We start from the raw sequence: 7621 nt of genomic DNA on the forward strand, positions 1-7621 counted from the left end.
CATGTAATTACTTTACTTTATTGCTAACCGGTAGCCATAGTAGTAGAAGTAATAAGTTGGCGAGACAACTTCATGGAGACACAATGATGGAGATCATGATGATGGAGATCATGGTGTCATGCCGGTGACGATGATGATCATGGAGCCCCGAAGATGGAGTCAAAAGGAGCAATATGATATTGGCCATATCATGTCACTATTTGATTGCATGTGATGTTTATCATGTTTATACATCTTATTTTCTTAGAACGACGGTAGCTTAAATAAGATGATCCCTCACTAAAATTTCAAGAGAAGTGTTCTCCCTAACTATGCACCGTTGCGAAAGTTCGTCGTTTCGAAGCACCACGTGATGATCAGGTGTGATAGATTCTTACGTTCGAATACAACGGGTGTTGACGAGCCTAGCATGTACAGACATGGCCTCGGAACACATGCGAAACACTTAGGTTAACTTGATGAGCCTAGCATGTACAGACATGGCCTCGGAACACAAGAGACCGAAAGGTCGAGCATGAGTCGTATGGTAGATACGATCAACATGAAGATGTTCACCGATGATGACTAGTCCGTCTCACGTGATGATCGGACACGGCTTAGTTGACTCGGATCATGTAATCACTTAGATGACTAGAGGGATGTCTATCTGAGTGGGAGTTCATAAGATGAACTTAATTATCCTGAACATAGTCAAAAGGTCTTCGCAAATTATGTCGTAGCTCGCGCTTCAGTTCTACTGTTTAGATATGTTCCTAGAGAAAATTTAGTTGAAAGATGATAGTAGCAATTATGCGGACTAGGTCCGTAAACTGAGGATTGTCCTCATTGCTTCATAGAAGGCTTATGTCCTTAATGCACCGCTCAGTGTGCTGAACCTCGAACATCGTCTGTGGATGTTGCGAACATCTGACATACACGTTTTGATGACTACATGATAGTTCAGTGCGTAATGCTAAATGGTTTAGAATTGAGGCACCAAAGACGTTTTTTGAAACATCGCAGAACATATGAGATGTTTCGAGGGCTGAAATTGGGATTTCAGGCTCGTGCTCACCTCAAGAGGTATAAGACCTCCGACGATTTTCTTAGCCTGCAAACTAAGGGAGAAAAAGCTCAATTGTTGAGCTTGTGCTCAGATTGTCTGAGTACAACAATCATTTGAATCGAGTGGGAGTTGATCTTCCAGATGAGATAGTGATGTTTCTCCGAAGTCATTACCACCAAGCTGCTAGAGCTTCGTGATGAACTATAATATATCAGGGACATATATGATGACCCTTGAGATATTCGCGATGTTTGACACCACGAAAGTAGAAATCAAAAGGGAGCATCAATCGTTGATGGTTAGTAAAACCACTAGTTTCAAGAAGGGCAAGGGCAAGAAAGGGATACTTCATGGAACAACAAATCAGTTGCTGTTCTAGTGAAGAAACCCAAAGTTGAACCCAAGCCCGAGACTAAGTGCTTCTGTAATAAGGGGAACAGTCACTGAAGCAGAACCACCCTAGATACTTGGTAGATGAGAAGGCTGGCAAGGTCGACAGAAGTTTATTGGATATGCATTATAATGTGTACTTTACTAGTACTCATAGTAGCACTAGGGTATTAGATACCGGTTCGGTTGCTAAATGTTAGTAAACTCGAAATAAAAAGTTGCGGAGTAAACGGAGACTAGCTAAAGGTGAGCTGGCGATATGTGTTGGAAGTTTTTCCCAAGCTTGATGTGATCAAGCATCGCACGCTCCCTCTACCATCGAGATTGGTGTTTGCGTTGAGCATAGACTTGATTGGATTATGTCTGTCACAATACGGTTATTCATTTAAGGAGAATAATGGTTACTCTGTTTATTTGAATAATACCTTCAATGGTCTTGCACCTAAAATGAATGGTTTATTGAATCTCGATCGTAGTGATACACATGTTCATGCCAAAAGATATAAGATAGTAATGATAGTACCACCTACTTGTGGCACTGCCACGTAATTCATATCGGTATAAAACGCATGAAGAAGCTCAATGTTGATGGATCTTTGGGCTTACTCGTTTTGAAAAGTTTGAGACATGCGAACCATGTCTATTGGTGTATATGCATGAAGAAACTCCATGCAAATGGACCGTTTGGACTCACTTGATTTTGAATCACTTGAGACATGCAAATCATACCACATGGGCAAGATGACTGAAAGCCTCGTTTTCAGTAAAATGGAACTAGAAAGCAACTTGTTGGAAGTAATACATTTTGATGTGTGCAGTCCAATGAGTGCTGAGGCATGTAGTGGATATCTTTATGTTCTTACTTCACAGATGATTTGAGTAGATGTTGAGTATATTTACTTGATGAAACACAAGTCTGAATTATTGAATGGTTCAAGTAATTTCAGAGTGAAGTTGAAGATCTTCGTGACAAGAGGATAAAATGTCTATGATATGATCATAGAAATGAATATCTGAGTTATGAGTTTGGCACACAATTAAGACACTGTGGAAATTGTTTCACAACTAATACCGCCTGGAACACCATAGTGTGATGGTGTGTCCGAACATCATAGTTGCACCCTATTGGATATGGTGCGTACCATGATGTCTCTTATCGAATTACCACTATCGTTCATGGGTTAGGCATTAGAGACAACCGCACTCACTTTGATAGGGCACCATGTAATTCCGTTGAGACGAAACCGTTTGAACTATGGTTTGGAGAAACCTGAGTTGTCGTTTCTTAAAAGTTTGGGGCTGCGACGCTTATGTGAAAAGTTTCAGGCTGATAAGCTCGAACCCAAAGCAGATAAATGCATCTTCATAGGACACCCAAAACAGTTGGGTATACCTCCTGTCTCAGATCCGAAAGCAATAAGGGATTGTTTCTGGAATTGGGTCTTTTCTCGAGGAAAAGTTTCTCTCGAAAGAATTGAGTGGGAGGATGGTGGAGACTTGATGAGGTTATTGAACCGTATCTTCAACTAGTGTGTGGCAGGGCACAGGGAGTTGTTCCTGTGGCACCTACACCAATTGAAGTGGAAGCTTATGATAGTGATCATGAAACTTCAGATCAAGTCACTACCAAACCTCGTGGGATGACAAGGATGCGTACTACTTCAGAGTGGTACGTAATCCTGTCTTGGAAGTCATGTTGCTAGACAACAATGAACCTACGAGCTATGGAGAAGCGATGGTGGGCCTGGATTCCAAAATGGCTCGAGGCCATATAATCCGAGAGAGGATCCATATATGAAAACAAAGTGTAGACTTTGGAAGAACTACTTGATGGTCGTAAGGCTGTTAGGTACATATGGATTTTAAAAGGAAGACGGACAATGATGGTAAGTATCACCATTAAGAAAGCTCGACTTGTCGTTAAGATGTTTTCCGACAAGTTCAAGGAGTTGACTACGATGAGACTTTCTCACTCGTAGCGATGCTAAGAGTCTGTTGGAATTATATTAGCGATTACTGCATTATTTATGAAATCTTGCAGATAGGATGTCAAAACATTGTTTCCTCGACGATTTTCTTGAGGAAAGGTTGTATGTGATACAACCGGAAGGTTTTGTCAATCCTGAAAGATGCTAATAAGTATGCAAAGCTCCAGCAATCCTTCTAAGGACTGGAGTAAGCATCTCGGAGTTGGAATGTATGCTTTGATAAGATGATCAAAGATTTTGGGTGTATACAAAGTTATGAGAAACTTGTATTTCCAAAGAAGTGAGTGGGAGCACTATAGAATTTCTGATGAATATATGTTGTTGACATATTGTTGATCAGAAATGACGTAGAATTTCTGGAAAGCATATAGGGTTATTTGGAAAGTGTTTTTCAATGGAAAGCCTGGATTAAGCTACTTGAACATTGAGCATCAAGATCTATAAGGATAGATCAAAACGCTTAATGGTACTTTCAAATGAGCACATACCTTGACATGATCTTGAAGGTGTTCAAGATGGATCAGTCAAAGAAGGAGTTCTCTGCCTGAGTTGTAAGGTATGAAGTTAAGACTTAAAGCTCGACCACGGCAGAAGAAAGAGGAAGGACGAAGGTCGTCCCCTATGCTTTTGTCATAGGCTCTATACGGTATGCCATGCTGAGTACCGGACTTGATGTGTGCCTTGCCATATGTCTGGAAAGAGGTACAAAGATGATCTAGGAGTAGATCACCAGATAGCGGTCTAAATTATCCTTAGAGGAATAAGGATATGTTTCTCGGTTATGGAGGTGATAAAGAGTTCGACGTAAAGAGTTACGTCGATGCAAGCTTAACACCTATCCGGATAGCTCTGAGTAGAGATACCGGATACGTATAATGGAGCAACAATTTAGAATAGCTCCAAGTAGAACAGTTATTTGAAATGGCACCAAATGTAGCGTAGTAGTTGCGTCTACAAGATGACATAGAAATTTGCGAAGTACATACGGATCTGAATGCTGCAGACCCGTTGACTGAAACCTCTCTCACAAGCATAACATGATCAAACCCAGAACTCTTTGGGTGTTAGTCACATGGGGATGTGACCTTGAGTGTTAATCACATATCGATGTGAACTGGATTATTGACTCTAGTGCAAGTGGGAGACTGTTGGAAATATGCCCTAGAGGCAATAATAAATTGGTTATTATTATATTTCCTTGTTCATGATAATCGTTTATTATCCATGCTAGAATTGTATTGATAGGAAACTCAGATACATGTGTGGATACATAGACAACACCATGTCCCTAGTAAGCCTCTAGTTGACTAGCTCGTTGATCAATAGATGGTTACAGTTTCCTGACCATGGACATTGGATGTCGTTGATAACAGGATCACATCATTAGGAGAATCATGTGATGGACAAGACCCAATCCTAAGCCTAGCATAAGATCATGTAGTTCGTATGCTAAAGCTTTTCTAATGTCAAGTATCATTTCCTTAGACCATGAGATTGTGCAACTCCCGGATACCGTAGGAGTGCTTTGGGTGTGCCAAACGTCACAACGTAACTGGGTGGCTATAAAGGTACACTACAGGTATCTCCGAAAGTGTCTGTTGGGTTGGCACGAATCGAGACTGGGATTTGTCACTCCGTGTAAACGGAGAGGTATCTCTGGGCCCACTCGGTAGGACATCATCATAATGTGCACAATGTGATCAAGGAGTTGATCATGGGATGATGTGTTACGTAACGAGTAAAGAGACTTGCCGGTAACGAGATTGAACAAGGTATCGGGATACCGACGATCGAATCTCGGGCAAGTATCGTACCGCTAGACAAAGGGAATTGTATACGGGATTGATTAAGTCCTTGACATCGTGGTTCATCCGATGAGATCATCGTGGAACATGTGGGAGCCAACATGGGTATCCAGATCCCGCTGTTGGTTATTGACCGGAGAGTTATCTCGGTCATGTCTGCATGGTTCCCGAACCCGTAGGGTCTACACACTTAAGGTTCGATGACGCTAGGGTTATAGGGAATAGATATACGTGGTTACCAAATGTTGTTCGGAGTCCCGGATGAGATTTCGGACGTCACGAGGAGTTCCGGAATGGTTCGGAGGTAAAGATTTATATATGGGAAGTCCTGTTTTGGTCGCCGGAAAAGTTTCGGGTTTATCGGTAATGTACCGGGACCACCAGGAGGGTCCCGGTGGTCCACCAAGTGGGGCCACCAGCCCCGGAGGGCTGCATGGGCTAAGTGTGGGAGGGTACCAGCCCCAGGTGGGCTGGTGCGCCCCCCCACCAAGGCCCAAGGCGCAAGGGAGAGTGGAAGGGGGCAAACCCTAGGCTCAGATGGGCCTAAGGCCCACCTAGTGGTGCGCCCCCCTCTCTCCCCCTTGGCCGCCCCCCTAGATGGGATCTAGGGCTGGCCGCCACCCCTAGGGGTGGAAACCTATGTGGGGGCGCAGCCCCTCCCCTCCCCCTATATATACTTGAGGTTTTGGGCTGCCATAGACACGATTCAATCTCCTTCTTGGCGCAGCCCTACCCCTCTCCCTCCTCGTCTCTTGCGGTGCTTGGCGAAGCCCTGCTGGAGTACCATGCTCCTCCACCACCACCACGCCGTCGTGCTGCTGCTGGATGGAGTCTTCCCCAACCTCTCCTTCTCCCCTTGCTGGATCAAGGCGTAGGAGACGTCACCGGGCTGTACGTGTGTTGAACACGGAGGTGCCGTCCGTTCGGCACTAGGATCATCGGTGATTTGGATCACGACGAGTACGACTCCATCAACCCCGTTCACTTGAACGCTTCCGCTTAGCGATCTACAAGGGTATGTAGATGCACTCTCCTTCCCCTCGTTGCTAGATTACTCCATAGATTGATCTTGGTGATGTGTAGAAAATTTTGAATTTCTGCTACGTTCCCCAACAGAAACTTCACAGGCAGAACAAAGCATGGTTTCGATTCTTTCGTGATTGCGACCGCTTGGTTGTTGTGGAAGCAACGGAATGCCAGGGTGTTCCCTAGATTGCACGAGCATAGGCCTCCACCGCAGCTAGCAGACCAGGTGCTGCTTGAGGTGAAGGATTGGAGGCTAGCTGGCTTTGGTGTTGGAGGTTTAGACCCTTTTGTGAGAGAGTGACCTAGCGTGTTGTAGCTGGTGTGGGTGTGGGGTTTCTACCCGTCAGGATGTTCGCATCTTGGCTTGGTATCTTGTGATTATAACTTTCTGTCTTCTATAAAAATATGGTACGCCATTAGCGTACTCTAGAAAAAACAATTTTTTGTATAAACTCGATCAAAATTTACAAAGTTTGACTTGTGACAAAACTAATATACAAAGTAAATAAATACGGGACCAACTAGGGGCAGACGTGACTCTAACTCTCGAATAGATCGGATCTCGTAGACAGGCAACAGGAGGCGACCACGACTTCCCTTTGAGTGTTGCCAGTGCCACCGCTGGTTCCCTCTCCCTCCGTCAGCTGCTCCGCCGGCGGGAGGAATGGGAACCTTGGAGTTATGCATCGGGTGGGTTCTCGGTAGGGTTAGGGTTAAGGGAAAAATTGTCGAGGCCGTTGCGGCGGCGGCACGTCTGAATAAGTTCCCCGGGCTCCATTCACGGTCAGGCAGGGCTCTTGCCTTCATCTAGGAGCCGGTGGGATGGGGGATCCCGGATCTCGTCGAGGTCGCGGGCTTTGGTGTGTGGAGGTCGACCAGCACTGGCCGGTTCGGTCCTCAGATGGGTGGTGGTTGTGTGGAAACGGAGATCCTTCTTCCTCCTCGACGGTACGATCTTCTGCTGGTGTTCATCCTCTTTCTTTGTGCTGCTGCAAGAGGAATGTCCTACTTTGCCCGGACAGTTGGCCCGACCGCGGTGTTGGAACCAAATCCTAGTTCTCTTCCATATGAAAGGGGCACATATAGCGGTACTCAAAACCACAGATGACGAAGGCCAGTGCAGGCGTGTTAAATGCACATGTATGTCCTTGTCTCATCGGCGTCGGAGCCAAGAAAAGGGTGAGCGACGTGGTGACGATTATGTCATGGTTGAAGATGGACCTGCTTGGTCTCATTGCAGATTCTTGTGTGGCAATGTGGCACTGTCTTCTCACAAGGTTCTTCAGGGATGACGATACAAAGCTCCAAAGATCTTTGTGTTTTACTGGTTGTTTGTTTGAGGATGCTCTTTGTTTTTCTGGTCTTTT

The sequence above is a fragment of the Triticum urartu genome, chromosome 1, assembly GCF_003073215.2.
Source record: "Triticum urartu cultivar G1812 chromosome 1, Tu2.1, whole genome shotgun sequence".
Lineage (NCBI taxonomy): Eukaryota > Viridiplantae > Streptophyta > Magnoliopsida > Poales > Poaceae > Triticum > Triticum urartu.